The following is a 17,323-nucleotide window of genomic DNA, read 5'->3' as shown; positions in this document are numbered from 1 at the left end:
CACTTTTTCATTAGGTTAGTCACCTTTCTACCTACCTCCTGTTATTCTATTGTATCTGTCTATATGTTCCACCTCTATTTGTCCCCTTTGCTATTAAGATATCTTAATGTGTATTGTTTTGACACTAAGTAGAATAAGATGCCATAATGTGTACTGCTGTTAAATATTTTAGCGCTGTAATTGTTTATTGCCTATGTCTGGGTTATACTTGCTGAAAACTGCCTTGGGTGAATTTCTTCAAATAAGACAATAAATAAATCCTAATAATACATAGAGTAAATAATAAACAAATAAATTAGCGAGAGAGATGGGGAAGGGAGATGGAGAAAGAGGAAGCCTGCATCTCAATCTGAGTTCCTACATGGTGTGCAGATGAATGTACAATAATTTCCCTGTAGTGGAGTTCCAGGCATTTTACTGGATTATCTTTTTTTGAGGGGTGCAGCCATGATGTGGAAAGAGTTTTGTCTGTCTTTTACAGAGAAAAGACCCTGCTTAGAGATACCCAGCCCTTGTGAAGGAGAGAGAGATGAAAAGGAGTTGAGAGAAGAGACTCAAGCATTTGGAATAACAGGTACCAAAGTATCCTTGTGAAGACAGAGAACCCAGTCCATTTCTAAATAGATTTCTCAGCTCAAATAAAGGGAAATAATGTGTCCCAGGAGAGCGTGAAGCAAGGATCAAAATCCCTATTCTGTATTCGCTGTCAACCTGTAACTGACACTGCTATCACTATGTCCTGCTTTGAAGAAATTTAACCCCATAAAGTCTTATTTTGGAACATTACTACTATATTTTAAATACTTCTTTGAGCTGGTTATCAATACTTCATCGACTCTGAAGCAGAAGGTCCCTTGTCCCCACTGAAGAATCCAAGTCAGGGTTTGAAAGAGATTTCTGTGACTTAGCCCTGGATTGAGTGTGCCTTATCTAAGGGGTGTACTCAGTAGGAGGTCTACATAAGAGCCAAAAGTCCCTGTGAAATTATTTGAAAAGGAGACATGTACATCTAAAGATGGTATATGAGGTAAAGCTAATTTTAAGCATCACGGTACTTTCAAGATTATTTACAGGAAATGACTGCTCTGTAATTAGGACTTACACTTTATGATCCGAATAGGGATCTGAACTTCACCAAACAACCACCTCTGAAAAACTGTAAGTCTAAAATGTAACATCTTAAACCTTTTGCCCTATTAATAAACTATGGGGCTCATTTTCAAAGCACTTAGACTTACAAAGTTCCATGGAACTTTGTAAGTCTAAGTGCTTTGAAAATATGCCTCTATATGTCACATAAGGTTTAGGGAAAGGGTTCTCAACTCCAGTCCTTGAAGTCTGTTTTTCAAGATTACCGATATGTACAAATTACCTTATGTCTTGGGCTAAGCATATGCCAGTATCCCAGATGAACCTTCATGGTGGACATAATAAAATGTTGGCCTGGTGGAAGCCCTCGAGAGCTGAAGTTGAGAACCTCTGGTACAGCCTGTTTTGCCAGCAACAATTTGATCACACAAACTGTACAGATTGTGGAATAAAAGTTAGTGAGACATTATTAGAGAGCACTTAAGTGCCTTTTTGGCTATGCTTTACGACTGATTTAGGACAGAAATTTTAATTATTTGTAGGTTATGGATCCCCATTTATGATCAATTAGACCACATTATACATTCACAGGATGAACCACAGTCAACCATGTGCCAACCATGTGCTCTATTTAACACTGAATAACAAAATCCTCAGGAAACTACCTATAGGCTCTCCAGATGTACATAAGAATACAAATGGCACATTAAGCCTCTATCTTTCTCTGCCTCTCTATGATAAGCAATTAAGAACATTCAGTTTTGTCCCTATGTTCCTCATAAAGGGAATACGTATCTCTCCTTGGTCGTTAGCTTAAGAAAGGAAATGCTCAGAGCAGAATGCTCAAGTAAAACAATTTATTTCATCACAATTACAAATTAGAAACTTATTCTTCAACCTCTTTATTTAAGGTTGATTATTGTAGCTGAATATTAAGCAGCAAGTGCTATCAGGCCCCTTAGACAATGAAAACATATTAATATTTGTCAATTTTGTGTATGTGACCTTGTTATTAACTCTATACACACACCTCATTGCACTTCTTTTAACAAGCGTATGTGAAGAAATCAGATCAAATATGGACCAGGTAGATGCCCTCAGGAAAAAAATCACTTTTCTGAGATCCACTGGTAAAAGCCATCAGATTTGTCCTAGCAGATCTGGTGAATGGTCAAAGTAGATAAGTAAATCACAAAAAGTCTGAAATGGATGTGAAAAAAAATCTAACAAAAACCGTGTTTGGGATTTTTTCCAAGATCTGAAGAGAATTTCCAACAATATGACATAAAATCTGAACAATTTCATGGAGGCCACACAGCTGATTTGAAAATCTAAAAACATGGGGGATTTTGGTTTTAATGCAATTAATTGCAAGGCGGGTCTATTCTCAGTTGTATAGCACTGGTCCAACTTACCAACGTATATTATGAATATTCCTTTTTCAAATGGTATGTTAAGAAGATATTTGAAATGTTTGCAATTGAATGTGATAGAAAACAAGCAGAAGTGGCCCCCTAACAACAAAAAAAGAAGCAGCAGGGGGTAGTTAAATTATATTTCCAACGAGTAGGTTTACTGAAGCAGACTCGACGCGGTCCTGCATTTTGGCGCTAAATGCCTTCCTTAGGAGTCAAGCACATTATTTCAGCCTTTGATGACAAGCACTAATAATACACAGGCTAAGAAATCCAAAGGTACAGCATAAAACTGCGTGGATAAAAAAAATCTTGTCACGTGAAATGTGCCAATCGCAAGGTATGTCTCAAAGAGCTCATTTTCGAAAGAATAAAAAAACATCTAAAAAGTGGCATAAAGCAGCATTTGGACGTTTAAAAAAAAAAAAAACGTCCAAATCAGTATTTTAGAAACTTATTTTTTAGATGTTTTTCTATGCTGTTCATCTGCAATGCATGGGGGACATGTCGGGAGAGTGTTAAGGGCGGGATTTGGGCATTCCTAAGACTTAGACTTTTATCAGGCATAATGGAACAAAACAAAACTAAAACTAAGACGTTTTGAGCCACAAAAAGGTGCCCTAAAAATGACCACTGGAGGGAATCAGGAATGACCTACCAATACCCCCTCAGTGGTCAGTGACCCCCTCCCATTCCCAAAAAATATGAATAAAAGTATGACTTACCAGCCTCTATGTGAGCCTCAGATGTTTTAGCCAGGTCTATTAGAGCAGCATGCAGGTCCCTTAAGTAGTGGTCGGTGAAGTGCACTATGGAATGGGGGACCCAGGTCCCTATCTCCCTATATCTGTCACACTGGTGGTAGAAACTTTCACCCCTCCCAAAGTCACCAAAACCCTACTGTACCCACATATAGGTGTCCCCTTCACCCACAAGGGCTATTGTAGGGCTGTACAGTGTGCGGCAGTAAATTTTGGGTGGGTTTCAACGAGTTCAGGGGACAAGATAAGGGAGTAAAGGTGAGATGTGTACCTGGGAGCATTTTTATGAAGTGACCAGCAGTGCCCTGTAGGGTACCCCATTGCTCTCCTGGGAAGTCTGGGGAACCAGTCTGCTAAAAATGCTAGCTCCTCCTAAATCCCAATGGCTTGATTTTCTACATTTTGCATTAATTTTTGGATTTTGTTTTTTCAAAAATGGACCAAAAAACAAAACGTCCAAAGCACAAAACCTTGCTCGAAAACAGTCTTTAAAAAAAAGATGTTTTTCTTTTTTTTAAATGACCTTCTTTCCTATTCAGATTTTGAATGTTTTTTGCAAAACGCCCAAAGTCAAACTTAGACGTCATATCAAAAATGCCCCTCAAAGTGAGACATACCTTGTGATTGGCACATTTCATGTGACGAGATTATTTTATCCATGCAGTTTTATGCTGTACCTTTGAATTTCTTAGCCTTTGTATTTTTAGTGCTCATCTAGCCTATGTATTTTTAGTGCTCATCATCAACAGCTGAGAAAATTTGCTCGACTCCTGAAGCAGGCGTTGTCCCAAAATGCCTAGCCACCTGCCGTTACCCCATGGCCACTTAGAGGGTCTATGCCCAGCACAGCTCAGGTCTGCCTGCACCTGCCACTTGTACTCTACATTAGCACCCTCCTCCTACCAAGACTGAGTCACAACCGCCTCTGTGCGAGTCTTCCACTCTCAAAATATCCCATGATTTCTAGGTTAATGGAACCACACTCCCAGTAGTCCCACAGTCCCCAGAAATCACTCACAGACCCAACACACAAACCACCAGGATTCTTCATCAGTCCAGACAAGTAGGGTAAATAATTTAGTCTCAGAACCTGGAACACTGGACAAAAAAAATGTGCAAATAGCAAACAGTAACAAGTAACTGAAAAATGGATCAATTAGAAAACTAACTAAACATCTATATACATGATACATGACCAACTTAATTAACCTACCATCCAGGAATATATCCAGATTATCCTGTTCATACTTAAACCTTCATTACCCTATCTGCAACGACCTCAAATATAAATCCACTTATGCTTCCACCTTCTCCTTTATAAGCACACAACTATGGAATGCACTGCCAAAAGCTGTAAAAACTATTCACAATCATCTTAATTTCAGGAAATCACTCAAGACCAGCTTATTAGGAAAGGCCTATCCCAAGGACCCAACATACATCTCTACATCCTGCAACATAGCAAATTAATGGACCATTTTGGACACTCCTACCCTTCCCTCCTTTTTCCCTGTATATCCTGTTCTTTTGATGCTTCCTGATCACTACACTATATTGTATTTGTATATTTACCGGATTGGCGATTGCCTCTACGGTTTGATGTAAGCTACATCGAGCCTGCAAATAGGTGGGGTACAAATGTGATAAATATATAAGTATACTGTCTAAACAGTACCTGGGAAGGTCGGTATATATAATTTTTCACAGAGCCTCAGCAAAGATATTTGTCTCTCTTTCCTTCTGGGCTAAGACTGAAGCAACAGCCAGCCACTGCTGGGTAATGTCAAAACTCCAGGTCAATCAGAGCCCAGAACAGTAAAGTTTCAAATAAAAACTGGTTACATCATTGCAAAGCACTTCCCATTATCTGTGTGCTAAGAAAGAGGGGTCAGTCCTCTGTAAGGGCTTCTATTACAAAACTTTGCTAGCGATTCCCACATGGCAAATGAAAGAAAGCCCATCAGAACTGAATGGGCTTCCTTTCATTTACTGCACCGGGAATCGATACCACAGCTTTGTAAAAGAGGACCTTACAGCTTTAAGAATAAACATGCACGACCTGCAGAGGCCAAACTAGAGAAATACACTTCAGAATAAAATCAATCCAGGAAAATATCCAATACATTTTATAGGCTTAAAACACACTGTTTCTTCACAGGCATCATATTGAAAATGCCCCTCAAAGTGAGACATACTTTGTGATTGACATGTTTCATGTGACAAGATTTTTTTATCCACACAGTTTTATGCTGCACCTTTGGATTTCTTAGCCTGTATATTTTTTAGTGCTCATCATCAACGGCAAACATAATTTGCTTGACTCCTGTGGCAGGCGTTTAGTGCCGAAACGCAGAACTATGTCGAGTCTGTTTCAATAAACCTACTCACTGGAAATATATTTGGCCTACCTCCTACTTCTTTTATTACAGTTGAATGTACTCATACATCTATGTAAAGTATTGTATGTGTCTTATATAGAAAAGAATACTGCTTTTCAAAATGCCATAAAACTTCTAAGCTTACTGTCTTTGAGATCTAATCTTTGTTGATCATATTTGGCACATTTCAGTGTAAATTTCAGCAGCTCCACAAACCAAAATGACTTCCTACAGAACATCCAACCACTGAAGAACACAACAGTGGCAAGGGCACATTTTCTTGTGACATCTCTGTTATTTTTTTGGTTCCCCAGCAAGGCACTTATCTAATCAGAAACGGGTGTAGGTGAAACTTACAGATGAAGGTTGTAATTGCATTGAAGATATATATATGTACTGAGAGAAGCCAGCTGTTCTAAACTTCAGCACGCACACATACATACTTCTTCATGCCCACTTTCTTTTCATGGAAATTGAAAGCAAAAATAAATTTTCACAAAGTGAAGTCTCACTCTGATGAAGAGGAGGTGCTGCTGACTTCTTCTGTGCGTAAGGTGGCACAGTTATTAGTGTGCCATAAATTTCAGCTTGTAATTGAAGATCTCTTGACTGACCTAGGAGGAGGAAAATTCCCCTAGTTTATGTGCTCAGTAATTACAGGCTGTGCTGCTGCCCTCCTAGGCTTCGGCCAGAAATTCTTGAGACATGAAAGCACTACACAACGCCTATTTGTATATCTAATAATTTCAAGTCAAATAAATGGCATCCTGTCCACCATGCCACACACTCAAGATTCGAGCATATACATTCAAAGCCATGGCTCTCAAATGAATCAAGTCTTTTTGCTATTCAGTGAGGTGGCTGAGTAATTGCTGCATGTCACATGGGCTGGATGCCAAAGAAAACACGCCTGCTACTCCGTGCAAATTCAGAGGAAGAAGGAAAACATGCTGGCAGGGGCACTAAATATAAAACAGGGGTATTTTAAAAACATTTTCTTTGAACTTGCAAGATGTTTAAGTCATTGCTGGAGGAGCCTGGAAAACATCAGTGTTCAGCATTTCTGTAACACTCTTGGCTTTGAAAAGCTCTCAAAATGTTCTATTCTGTTGTATGTCTACAAAGCAATACTGATTTATTACACATTTCGTACACGCTTTTCTGTCTAGATCTCAGATCAGCTAACCCCACCATCTCCTGCTCACTTTCAACACTGCGGCACTGATCGTAAACCACTAAAATGTTCTCAGTTCTTCACACATAGTCATAAGCGTGGGTCAATAAAGACCTCATAGAAAAACTAAAGGAAAATACACAATGATGTTTAGTTTTAGGTGCATTTTAAACAAAAGTGAGCACACACTATTCATTTTGGTGCCTAAAATTTTACATGTGTGCAAATGGCTTGTACATACCTATAGCTATGAATTATCAAGCACACAATTGATTGTGTTCATTTTGTAGTTCTTGTACCTTGCTGCTGGTGCACTCCTGCTAGACCTACTGCCTACACCTGCCTTGCCCAGGTGCCAGCACTATGCCATCAGGGAGGGGTAAATGTGTTTAGCATTCTAACCAATCTAGATATTGCTCTGGAATACACACTACTACCTTCTGCCTTGGACAGATGTGTCTGAAGCCAGGAATTGCACTGATTATACAGGCTGGGGATCACCTGCCTATTAAAAATTACCCTGGAGAGCACTTGGCAATATGGGATTAAGAAGTGCAGCATCCACTTCAAACCTATGTTCTCAACTGGTCACCCAGAGCAACCATCTCCCCGATGCACTGTTTCAGAACCTCTGATATAGTCTGTCTCTTGCCAGGGAAAGTGATGCCAAATGCAACCCACTTACTCTGTGGTTACTTGCTTATATGTGTTTTGTGGTTGCTGGCCTAAATTATTTCATAAAGAAGTGATATTCTCTTTATATATCTATATATCTTCAAACTTTGAATTAAAAAAAGACCACTTTATATGAACAATTATATTTCACAACTTTATTACAATCATCACTGTTATGTTATGTTACAACTTCCATTCAATAACCCCCTCCATATATAATCAGTTAAGCTAGAGAAAACACCAAAGACTGTTAAGTTATATTCCTATGTTGTTATATAACATCTTTACTTATCTGGAGAAATACACTCAAAACTGTCCTTCATGACGATGAAGAATCAAATTCAATCAAATCTTTTTAAAAAAGCAGCGCAGGCCCACACAAAAGCAGAGAACTCCTGTGGAGGCACCTCCCCCCCCCCCATGTCTCCCCTCTTTCTGATTCCCCATCCTGGCATCTCCACCTTTATGATTATTGCCCCTGAGGGTGACATATCCCTAGTAGTTTTGTGCTAGTACCACTAGGGAACATCCTCCCATATACCATTAGTGGTCTTCAGCATCATTTTGGATCCCAGCAAAGCCCTGGGTGAGAATGGAGGAGGACTGCTCCCACCATCAGCCACTAGACCACCAGAACAACCTCTGGATAGGTCCAGAGAGGCAGGGATGGATTGTGAAAAACTGTCATGCTCTGGGTAAGGCTTGTTTTTCGGAGTCAGGGTTAGTAGGAGGGCAATCAAATGGGGACAGGGTATGTCACCTTCAGAGGGGGGATTGGAAGGGGAAGATGTCAGATAGGTATGCCACCTTCATGGGAACTAGAAGAGGAAAGATAGGGGTGTATATCACCTTTGGGATGGAGCAGAAGAAAGGGAGATGTTGAGGGAATTGGAAGAGGTAGACATTGGGTGAGGTTATGTCACCTTCAAGGGGATTGGAAGGGAAAGTGATGTTGAGGATGGGATGTCACCTTGAAGGGGAATCAGAAGGGGAAGATGTCATAGGGTAATGTCAACTTTGGAGGAACTGGAACGAGTTAGATGTGAGCGAGGATATGTCACTTTTGGGGGGATCAGAAGGGGATAGATACTGTGGAATGTATATTACCTTTATGGAGATTTGGAAGGGGAAATATGTTAGGAAGGTTCGCCACTGCTGCAGTTCCTCTAGAACAGCCTTATTTACTGTCTGCCGAAAGCACGGCTGAACTTAATGTCACCTCTTGAGGTGATGTTAAGTGGAACCATGCTACTGGCAGTCAATACAGTTAACATGCAGTACTAGTCTGCATGCTTGCTGTCCCTGTGGGCCACTCTCCCGCTCCGCCCAATACACCCATGCACTGCCCTTATTCAATTCAAGCACCTAGCATGGGATTTCTATTGTGCTGACTGGTTTTATCACACATTAGCTGTTATCCAAGTCCATTCTAACATCTACCATGCGGTAAAACTGTGCTAGCTGCTTAATGCAGCTTAGTAAAAGGGTCCCTTAATGTTTTAAGGGAGCAGCCCTGATAAAATAAAAATAAGTTTGGTATGACTATCCTCTCCCAAATGTTTTGGCTAAATGCTTACAAAGCATTGTACTCTTAGGGCCCTATTTACTAAGCTGCACTAAGGGCGCACTAGCGTTTTTAGTGTGTGCTAAACGCTAAAGATACCCATATATTCCTAAAGGTGTCTCTAGTGTTTAGTGCATGCTAATTTTAGCACGCACTTAAAAAGCTAGCGCGCCTTACTTTTTTTCCCCCCTTGCATAAAAAGCCAAAAATAGCTTACACACTTCTTCAAAGACGCTTCTACGGAGCCAAATGGGCAGATGTGAAATAAAAATAAATTTTAGGAATATCACCATTTTCCGAGGTTAATCCTACCTACCCATGATATTGAATAATCTTTATACTGTAATAGCCCTGATGTGGTTCAACTCAGTAAATTATCATAATTTAACAGAAACAAGTCTCTAGCTACCACCACCCCTATATAAAAAAATTATGTCACCACTGGAAATAAGTTAGCCACTAGTCCTAAGGTTTTACCAAAATCCAGTCCACAAGGCAGCAGAATTAATGTTGAAAAATTTACCAAAACTCCTTCAGTAAGCTTAGGAATTTTGATACAGAGACCATCAAGGTTTGCAAAAATACAATGAAAAAGAGCATGTGTAGGGCCCTTTTAACAAACAGCAGTAAAAAGCAGCCTTAGCATACCTTTAAGCAGGTCATTCTGGCACACTAAGGTAATTTTTACGGCTGGGGACAAATGGTCAATTTTTCCCTTTTTTTTTGCATTAATAGCATGCATTAATTTTACCACTAGCACATAAGACCCAACCACCACTTATTTTGTAGGTGATAGGGACTCAAATGCGAAACCTGGGTTAAATGATTAGCACGCGGCAATGTTTCAATTTTAATTTTTATTAAAAACTTTCTATCCTGCCCAACAGTATAACCATCTGAGCGGCTTACAATCTAAAGGATAGGAAAGAGTTTAAAAAAAAAGACAAAATCTACAATGACGACACAACTGGAAAGTGGGTAGAACTACAATTGTATATAGGAAAGTGGGGGAAAAAGAGAACAACAATAAGAGAAAAGGAAACTGTCCATCAGGTAGCCATGACTGAAGCCCACAGGTTTTAGGAATAAACATCCCTAAAAAGCCCAAACACTAACTGATTAGTGCAGAATACACCCAATCTTCACCCCCAGACCTGCCCTTTTTTTAGTGAGTGGATAGTGCATGTACATCCCCAAATTATTGCAGGACACCTCAGTGTGTCCAGCGGTGAGGGATTTTTTACTGCAACTTTGTAAACAAGCCCCTTAAATTGTTAAACCTATAATTAATTTTGAATTTTTTAATCATCTGCCAGAGGCTCAATTGCCAAGACAAATAAAAAAGGTGAGAGAGGGGAATGGAAGCCAAAAGAGGCAGATAGAGCACCATTATCCACTATAGAAAACTTGATCCAAATCTATCTATATAAAAGGCAACCCCAACGTTCTGAAGCCTCCACGGAAGTTGAGGCGCCCGAGATATCCGGTGTGCCCTGGAGTGTCTGCACCGCCCTCGCGTCAAAACGTCATGACGTCGAGGGCGGAGCTATGACACTCGAGGCCCGAAACCGAAACGCCACAGCGAACTAACAAGGCAAGTAGCTCGGACTGACAGAGGGGGGCGGAGCTATGACACTCGAGGCCCGAAACCGAAACGCCACAGCGAAGTAACAAGGCAAGTAGCTCGGACGGACGGAGGGAGGGGGCCCCTTGCTAGCGCCTGTTTCATTGCCCTCAGAAACGGGCATTTTTTCCTAGTTTGGTAATAAACAAAATATTTCAACTCAACCATATCAAATGGTTTTTTTTTCTGCTTCCTCACAAGAGTAAAAAGTAAGACAGAAAATATGAAGTTGCAGAAGAAGTGGTGTAATAAATCACAAAAAATGGTGATGGGCTTTAGAACACTGGCAGAAAGCCCTAAGGGAAGCAATGTACATTTAGGCAGAGCTTAGAGGTGCAGGGAGAGGTGACTACCATATGTCAAGATCAAGAGGCATCGTCTTTCCAGAATGAGGAAAGAAGGAAAATAGTTGGACATGAGAGTAAGCTGAGGAACTGAGATAGACAAAAAGGCTTCTTCTGTTGGCAGCAGTGTGCTGGAAGGGGTGTATAAATAAAGAAGAATTTTACATTCATTTTTTTTTTTTATATATATGTTCAAAACCATTAATTTTTTTAGCAAGTTTCATGTCTCTATTATTCCAAAACTCTTCCGAGCAATTCAGATCAATGTAGTTTCCTCAAGAAAATACCCCAGCAGTGACATATGGCTTTGAAAATAAGCTACTGCTACTATTTAACCAAAACACCAAGAAATATGACAACACAGGGCAGCTGTGTGCACAAAATCATCAGCTGTTTAGATAATAAACGGACACTTTAATCTGTAAAACAAACAGATGGGCGTGATGTCTACTCTGGGGATGCTATATTTTATGTGGCACGGTGTTGAAAATACAACTATATTCTTCATGCTTAAATTGGAGTAGTCAAATGTTTCCAAGTACAGGTGTATACAAAGGAAGAGATAACTTATGGGTCCTTCTACTAAAGGGTGGTAGGGCTACCGCCGGCTTGGCATGCGGAGAATCGGTCCTACTGCAGGGATCACCCAGAAGCCCGGCGGTAGTTCCAGGTTTCCCGCATGCCATTTCTGCTGCTAAAAAACCCTTTTTATTTTCTAGCGTAGTGGGTGTGCCCGGCGGTAATCGGGAGGCAATAAGGGCTCCATGGCAATTTTTGAACTACCGCATGGCCATTTACTGGCCCTTAAAATAAAAGGCCTTTTTACCAGTAGCGGCAACTAGTGGCTTTGGCATGTGGCAATCCCATGTGCCAATGCCATCGCAGGCCACCTTTTACCGCCTTAGTCTCTGCTCTAAGAAAATGGATACAATTTAGTCAGTATTTTTATAGATAAAAGGTCTTCTGCTGCCCGAGTTGTCTTCATTAACAGTTAACACGCACTATTTATCACCCTGAGGTACAAAACATATTAACAGTGTTAACATTCACTGTTAGTAAATGACCACCTTTATTTATTTACATGTGTATACTGGTTACTGAATCTAGACACATGGTATAAAATAAATACTTGCACAAAATAAAAATGCAACATTGACAAACATCAAATGATAACACTCGTCAAGGCTTCCAAATATTTCTCCTATGTACATGTACCATCAAGCTTAGTCTTTTCAATTCATTAACAATAAAAATGATTGTGTCAGTTCCATTTCTATATTATTTTTCACCTTCCTATTAAAAACATTACTTTAAGGTGCCACGTTTACTCAAGTTCACTCTGTAGGCTCTCACATGTGACCAGGATACAACCCCAATTTGACTGCCCCTATCGGACCGACCGTTCACTTGTCTATAAGATTGTAAGCTCTTTGAGCAGGGACTGTCTCTCTTTGTTAAATTGTACAGCGCTGCATAACCCTAGTAGCGCTATAGAAATGTTAAGTAGTAGTAGTAGTAGTTGAATATTTCATAGACAGCAGTGAAATGGGACCACTTCCCATGTCCTAAGAGTTCTCCTTGTTAATGATAAGCCTTTCAAGGCAATAGGACAAAACAATAATTGTAAACTGGCACAGTCCCTACCAATTGTGGAAGATGAAATCTGTATTTTACTTTGGTTGGCTGACCTGACGTCTTTCAATCATAAGGATACCCAGTTTGCATGAATTGCAAGAGCTATAAAAGTGCTCTAAAGATCAGGTAACTATCTTAATTGGCCTTCTGCTTTCTATAACAATGAGTGCACAACCACATTTGTGATGGATATAACACCTAATGCTCTATTGTGATGGAAAGAACTCTTTCATGATTCACTACCAAACAATGTCGGCCTCTGAAAAGCTGTAAAATAATATTGCCCGAAAGATACTTTAAAAGCACTGTTTGCACCAGTTTGCAGTATGCATGTGATGCCTATGATGCAATCATTATTCTGGGCAGATTCTATGCTTTTCACCATACCTCTGCAATGACCTGCATAAACCTCTTACAGTCACTTAGGTACCAAACCCAACAATCAGGTCATATCAGCTATGTTTTATTTCTATTATAAAAAAAAACTAGCAGGGTAAATATTTATTATGGTTCATTTCTCCACTAACCCCCAAATTCTATAATTGCCGCTTAAATTTGAACATGCAAAATAGGATGTGCAACCAATTTGTGCTGCATTTTAATTGATTAACAAGCCAATTAAAATATGGCGTTCTTTTCTAAATTTTTAATTTGTTTGTGATTTGTCGACTACTCCTGCATGAGTTAAAAACCCCACTATACTTTAGGCCATTAGTCAAGACTTACATAATAGCTATAAAAATTAATTAAGTTTTACTGCCAACTTCTTAGCCTTTTGTTAGGTAAGTTTAAGTCCTATTACTGTTTAAACCTGTTATGGTGTCTAATTCTTAAGTTTCTACTGTTATTGTTATGATATAAGCCGCATTGAAACAAACATGTTTTGGAAAATGCGGGATACAAAAACACAAATAAATGAATAAATAAAAAATAGTGCAGATAATTGGGTGCTAATCAATAATTGGGTGCTAATTGGCCTTAATTTAAATTTATGTGCACATTTTTACTTGCGCGGCTCTGAAATGGGGGCACGGCCATGGGAGGGTTATGGGTGTTCCTAGAATTTATGCGCACTGCTATATGATAAGGGGGGATCTATGCCTAATTTAGACATGAGGATTTACATCAGGGTTTACTTGGTGTAAATCCTCACATCTAAAGATAGACACTAACCCCCAGATTCTATATAGTACGTTTAGATTTAGGCACCAAAATTGGCATGGATTCAATAATACTGTGAATAACTCAATTGGCTTAACAAGCTAATGAGCGCTGATAACAGCACTTAAGCAATAATGAGCACTAATTGGCACTGATTAGAATTTAGGCGCACAACTCGCTAAGCGTATTCTGTATTGATGTGTGCCGAACGTTAACATGCAGAAGCAAAAATGGGCATGGTTATGGGCGGGAAAATGGGTGTTGGGCGTTCCAAAATTTAGGCACCTAGTTGTAGATTATGGCCCAGTGCACCTAAATCTAGGTGCTGGGATTTACACCAGGTTTTCGTTGGCGTAAATGGATGCATGCAGATATCAGCGCTGAAATAAAAACTAAACATCTCTCTATATAAAAGTCAACACCAACGTTCTATGAAGCCTCCAGCCGGAAGTGTGAAGGGGGCGAGATATCCGGTTTCCCTATGAGTCTCTGCCCCGCCCTCTCTGTAACACAGTCAGTGAAGGAAAACAGCAGAGCACGAAATCAAATCGCTGGCTCTGTAACAGTGAAGGACTCAGAGGGGGGAGGGGAGAGAGGCCAGAGGGCAGGGACACACACACTCCCACATGCACACAGAAGAAAACAATGCTAGCCCCAGAGGGGGGAGGGGAGAGAGGGCAGGGACACACACACTCCCACATGCACACAGAAGAAAACATTGCTAGCCCCCGTTTCATTTGCATCAGAAACGGGGCTTTTTTTACTAGTATTCTATAATTGGCACCTAAATCTAGGTGCTGATTATAGAATGTGCTTAGTCAGCACTGATTTCAGCGCGCTATACATAGAATCTCCTCCTAAGCATATTCTATAAATGGCCCCTAACTTTCAGTGATATTTATAGAATAGCGCTTAGCATGCTAGTTTTTTCAGCGCTATTTAAAGAATATGGCATGCTGGGTGTAGAATCGCACAAATACACCTGCATCCCTTTTAACGGAGGAAGCCAGCACTCACTTATTATATGTTGCTGTTGTCTCGGCAGCTTTCTCCTTTGAGGAATATCGTTTTAACACCCATTTAGGTTGTGTGCATGTGTGAGTTATAAAGACAATAGACTTCCTCTTGAGTGTTGCTAACCTACACCTAGGAACCTTTTTATTCTATTATGTTTTTCCTAGGAAATCATCAGCATTCATTATAGAAATGGGAGAAAATCAGTACAAAAAAAAACCTGATGCTGCATTTTTCTGCATAAACAGAATGTATTTTGGTGAAAAGAAACCAGGTGAGTGAAAAAAAATGTATGTATGTTTGTGTATATGTATCTTTATCAATATCTGCACATATATACAGATAGATAGGTATATAAAAAGAGAGACAGAGAGGGAAGAATATTAGGATTCTAGAGCAGGGGATCCCAAACATTTTATTGAAAAGGGCACACAACTTTCAAAATCATTCACAGAACTAGATAAAAATGTTAATGATCTCTTTCACCAGCTTCTTCCTTCTTCCCCTTCATATCTCCTTTTTTTCTTCCTCTATACTTTCCCATTCTCCTATTGCCTCTCTTCCCTTCTTCCGAACATTTCCTCTCCCCTTAGCATCATCCTTTTTTCACCAGATCCTGTAATTTATCTGTCTTAACATATTACTACACTACTTAACACCAATATTCCTCTTCACTGTTATCAAAAATGAAATATACCTGATAACACAGGGGGTCATTTAATAACAGCACATGCTAATGATGCTAATTTGTGCTATTTGCCACTGGACCCATAAATCTAGTAAATACTCTGCAATGCTTGTTAATTTACCAGCAGAGGCACCAAAGTTTCATCTTCTGTTTGAAGACATTTTATTACTTATATTATTTTTCTGTACCCAAGTATGTCATACAAAGCGCATAAGGCTAGATTCAGTAAATGGCAGCCAGCACTATTCTATAAAGGGATGAGTGCTCTTTAAAGAATAGCGTTGGGTGCTGAATTCTGTGCCCAACTTTGGGCACAAGGACTTAAACTAACTGAAATCAGGTATAAATCCTGGCATGAAAGTTGGGCGCACATCCGCGGTATTCTATAATGCTGTGCACAATTTTCCGGAACGCCCCTGTCCCACCCATGCCCCTCCCACAGGAACACCCCTTTGCAGCTGCACGCGGATACACTTAGGCGCTATCTTATAACTGGGCGCAAAGTGTATTTCTGCGCCAATCTGCCATTTCAGCACCTTACATCTGTTGTAATGTGTTTCCATGTTGAAATTACGACCCAGATTTAGTGCCTAACTTTAGGCACCATTTATAGAATTTTCCCCACAACTTATAGTATTCTGTATGTTGTGCGCATATGTTGGAAACATGCCCATGCTCCTCCCATGTTCCATATATGTGCATGGCCCCTTGCAGATAACCACTTCTCTGTTATCTTACAGAATGACGCATATCCCTGGATTCTACATAGTACGCCTAGAGATCCGTGCCGAAATCAAGATGGATTCTATAACAATGCACACAAATTAATTGGCTTAACAAGCTAATTAGCATTGATAACAGCATTTAGCAAGCAATAATGAGCACTAATTGGCAATAATTAGAATTTCCACTCACAACTTGCTAAGAGTATTCTGAAATGCACTGCACCTAATTTCTAATGCACGCAGAAAAAAGGGGTGTGGTTATGGACATAGAAATGGGTGTTTCATGGGCATTCTGAAATTTACATATGTAGTTTTAGAATGTGGCCCTCTGCCTAAATCTACACGCTGGGATTTATGCCATGCTTTCATTGGCGTAAATGGACGTGCATAATTTTAGGCACTAGGATATCAACTAAGCATATTCTATGTAGCATGCTTAAATCTAGGCAACACTTATAAAATACGCTTAGGCAAAAATGTTTTCTGCATGGATTTTTTAGACCCCAGTTGTGCACACCGCCAAGAATCAATAATGGCAATGAAATCTGCACAAATCTCTTCACCAGTTCACATTTTTCATGCTTAGTTTTTCTAAATAAACTTATTTATATATTTTTATTTATTTAAATCTGTTTTCAGATACTCATCTTAATGATGTAATTCAGACCCAGGGGCTGATGTTATCGCCCGACATGCACGTTTCACCCTATCCAAGGGCTGTTTCAAGGACTGGCCCCTTTCGCCGTTTAAGCGCCACCTCAACTTTAGATCAACGGGTTCTTCCCCTTCCCAAGAAGAAAAATGTGAACTGGTGAAGATATTTGTGCAGATTTCATTGCCATTATTGATTCTTGGCGGTGTGCACAACTGAGATCACAAAGGAAAAGAAAATTGAATATGTATGTGGAGGTGAAGAATTGAACTGGTGGGAGTGAAGTATAGTAGAGCGTGAATTTAATCCCACAGAGGACAATTTAGTTAATATTGCCAATTGGAGATGGATTTTTTAGATGCCATATATAGAATCCCCCCATAGTGCACATACTCATGTAAGTGGCTCTATTCCATGCACTTAC

The 17,323-nt window shown here is 39.8% G+C and overlaps 1 protein-coding gene across 9 annotated transcripts in view; it reads right to left on the bottom strand.

Annotated features, from left to right (window-relative positions):
* The window catches only part of ROBO2 (roundabout guidance receptor 2), an 888,662-nt gene that overhangs the window by 283,757 nt on the left and 587,582 nt on the right, over window positions 1–17,323 (bottom strand). The window lies entirely within an intron of this gene.

The sequence above is a fragment of the Microcaecilia unicolor genome, chromosome 5, assembly GCF_901765095.1.
Source record: "Microcaecilia unicolor chromosome 5, aMicUni1.1, whole genome shotgun sequence".
Classification (NCBI taxonomy): Eukaryota; Metazoa; Chordata; class Amphibia; order Gymnophiona; family Siphonopidae; genus Microcaecilia; species Microcaecilia unicolor.
Note: the sequence above shows the minus strand (reverse complement) of the source record. Positions and strands in the feature narration are given on the sequence as shown.